This window comes from Mandrillus leucophaeus, unplaced genomic scaffold, assembly GCF_000951045.1.
Source record: "Mandrillus leucophaeus isolate KB7577 unplaced genomic scaffold, Mleu.le_1.0 Scaffold6, whole genome shotgun sequence".
Lineage (NCBI taxonomy): Eukaryota > Metazoa > Chordata > Mammalia > Primates > Cercopithecidae > Mandrillus > Mandrillus leucophaeus.
This window is the reverse complement of record NW_012106474.1, coordinates 1249602-1252961: the sequence shown is the minus strand read 5'-3', so window position 1 is coordinate 1252961 and position 3360 is coordinate 1249602. Positions and strand designations below refer to the sequence as shown.

The 3360-nt window shown below is 54.6% G+C and overlaps 1 protein-coding gene across 1 annotated transcript in view; it reads right to left on the bottom strand.

Moving 5' to 3' along the window:
• Positions 1–545: 545 nt before the first annotated feature.
• The window catches only part of VPS53 (vacuolar protein sorting 53 homolog (S. cerevisiae)), a 174587-nt gene continuing 171772 nt past the window's right edge, over positions 546–3360 (bottom strand). Inside the window, exon 21 of the mRNA XM_011999596.1 lies at positions 546–642. The gene's annotated coding sequence lies outside the window, so the exon portion shown is untranslated. The remainder of the gene's footprint in view (positions 643–3360) is intronic.

Below are 3360 nucleotides of genomic sequence, written 5' to 3'. Positions count from 1 at the left end.
TCCCAGCTACTCGGGAGGCTGAGGCAGGAGAATGGCGTAAACCCGGGAGGCGGAGCTTGCAGTGAGCCGAGATCGAGCCACTGTACTCCTCCAGCCTGGGCGACAGAGCGAGACTCTGTCTCAAAAAAAAAAACAAAAAAAGAATCCACCACGCTGGTACGAGCTCAAGTGCGACGTCGGCACACTTGTAGCTTAGAGTCAGAAACACAGGCACGCATGAAAACGCGCGGCAGGAGCCCTTCCACAGAGCAAACCTCTCTCTGCTGCAGTGGCTCTAAACGAGGTGCAAACGTTATAATTACCTACGGGACTTTTAACCTGTATGCCAGGCCCCATCCAAACTGACGGACTCAACATCTCCAGGTATGGTTTTTTTTTTTTTTGAGATGGAGTCTCGCTCTGCCGCCAGGCTGGAGTGCAGTGGTGCGATCTTGGCTCACTGCAGCCTCCACCTCCCAGGTTCAAGTGATTCTCCTGCCTCAGCCTCCAGAGTAGCTGGTATTACAGGCACCCACCACCACAGCCAGCTCATTTTTGTATTTTTAGTAGAGACGGGGTTTCACCATGTTGGCCAGGCTGGTCTGGATCTCCTGAGCTGGTGATCCGCCCACCTCGGCCTCCCACAGTGCTGGGATTCCAGGTGTGAGCCACTGCGCCAGGCTGGCATCTGTAGTTTTTAAAAGGCCCCAGGTGGTTCTGCTGCACACCCCCAGAAGAGAAACACAGCGCCTTTACACAGCACTCAGTCCCCATCAAGGAGACACTGAACAGAACTCCTACTGACATCCATTGGCTCCTTGGGGATTACTGACAATGTAACAAATCAAGGCAGCAACTTCCCTGGCTGTGACCACCAACTGTGGAGAACAGGAGCTTGACAGCTCAATGCTGTGATGGAATCGTCCGGAAAACGACTCCTCATCAACGAACCAAAAAGAGAAGTGGGGATCTGTACACAAACGCTGGGAGTGACAAGAACCAGGTGCGGGAGTCCACTGGCTGTCCCAGCTCTCCCGGGTCGAGGACAGACGGCTGAACTGGCTGTGCTATTTGGAGATGGGCCCCACCGCCCCTTCTCAACTGTACAGCTCAGGCTGCGTTACCACAGAAAGCCCGTGGGCTGGGGGGCCTTCTACAGGGCTTCCCGGGGGCTCTCCCGACCCCCTCCCTGCCCTTGTTTTATTTGGAATCTTTTCCTCACAGACCTCAACTAAAGGCTGCACGCCCTTCTCACACCACTTATTTTCTCCTCCACATTCTCGAATTTGAGATGCTCGATGCATGAGAGTCATACCGGCTAGCAAGGACATTCTGGAAGCTGATGAAGAAATGAGGCTCAGGATCAGAGCTGGATGGCGTCGGGGAGAAGGGCTGGCAGAGAGGGCAGGGGCACAGAGCAGTAGTTATGCTGGGAAACAAGGTGGGGACGAGGAAATCAGGTTTCCAGGCAGATTTTCAAACCTTGTTCCTACTGTATGGCTGTTACGAGTTTTACGGATTTTCAGGAAATTTCCTCTGTCCTGAAAACTTTTTGAGACAGGGTCTTGCTCTGTCACCCAGGCTGGAGTGCAGTGGCGTGATCTCCGCTCAGTGCAGCCTCCGCCTCCCGGGTTCAAGTGATTCTCCTGCCTCAGCCTCCCCAGTAGCTGGGATTACAGGAATCCGCCACCACACCCGGCTAATTTTTGTATTTTTAGGTGAGACAGGGTTTTGCCATGTTGGCCAGGCTGGTCTCGAATTCCTGACCTCAGGTGATCCACCCGCCTCAGCCTCCCAAAGTGCTGTGATTACAAGCGTGAGCCACCACGCCCGGTCAAGTTTTTTTATTTTTGGTTTCACCAGGTTGCCCAGGCTGGTCTCCAACTATTGAGCTCAAGCAATCTGCCCACCTCAGCCTCCCTAGCAGTTGGGACTACAGGTGCATGCCACCACACCTTGCAAATTTTTATTTTTGTAGAGGTCTCTACGTTGCCTGGGCTGGTCTCGAACTCTTGGGCTCAAACGATCCTCCTGCCTTGGCCTCCCAAAGTGTTGGGACTACAGGCATGAGCCACTGTGCCTGTCAAGATATCATTCTTGAGCAAAAGCGGTCAGCGACAACAGTGGTTGGCTGTAGCTGTGGTCATGGTTAACTGAGGCTTGGCTTCAAGGGAACTGAGTGAATCAGGGTAACGGCTCGATATGCTGCCTGTTCTCTGGATGCAGGATGATGGGAGAGGCTGGGAGCACTCTCTTCAGCAAGCCCTGCTGCAGACAGCCCGTGGTGGACAGCAAGGGCAGGCGGGGGCAGGCTGCGTGCCAGGCCAGGCTCTCAGCCTGGTGTTTAAGGTCCATATTCTGTTCCTGAGGCATCCAGAACCCCAGGGTCCTTCCTGTAACACAGGGACACACAACCCCGGGCTCCTTCCTGTAACACAGGGACACACAACCCCGGGCTCCCTCTCATGACACAGGAACACAGAACCCCGGGCTCCCTCTCATGACACAGGAACACAGAACCCCGGGCTCCCTCTCATGACACAGGAACATACAAATGGGACACTGCACATCACCTTTGCTATTTCAGATGACGCTGGCAAGTGCTGTGGACCTGAAGATGAGTGGGCAGAAAGGGATTCGAGGGGATGGACTTCTGAGTGTTCCCATGGCTTCATCGGATGAGAAAGCCTAGGAAACGTTTTCCAAGTGAACTTCCTGGTTTCCCTTCCCTAGAAGCCAGGAGCAGAGTGGGAGTAAAGAATTGGAGGAAGGGGCTGGGCGCGGTGGCTCACGCCTGTAATCTCAGATACTCAGGAGGCTGAGGCAGGAGAACTGCTTGAACCCAGGAGGCAGAGGTTGCAGTGAGCCTAGATCGTGCCACTGCACTCCGGCCTGGGTGACAGAGACCCCGTCTCTAAAAGAAAAAAAAAAAGGAAAGAATCTGCTCACACAGCCCGGCGAGTGTGCCAGGCAGAGCCACTGTCAGATCTGGGTCTGCCCTTACCCAAGTCAGGAGCCCCAGGGCAGACAGGACACCTGCTTGAAGGCCTGGCACATACGCCCTTCCTGGTGACAGACACAGAGGACATCTCTCCTTTGCAGACAACTGAGAAACCGCGGGAACACAGGGATAACTGGCCATGTAAGGTCATGACAAGCATCAGAAACAAAATATGGGCCAGGAAACTGGGATTTCCATGGGAATACGCCTGGTCCTACGGCCTCCATGAGGAGCCTGTCACCTGACACTTCATTAACTCAGGCCCTAGGGCCAAGCCCAGAGATGGGAGAGGAAACTCAGCTCTGGTAGAAGGGGAAACCTGAGCCGGCCACAGAGAGAGGGAGGATGGAGGGAGGAGGGAGGGAGGATGGAGGGAGGAG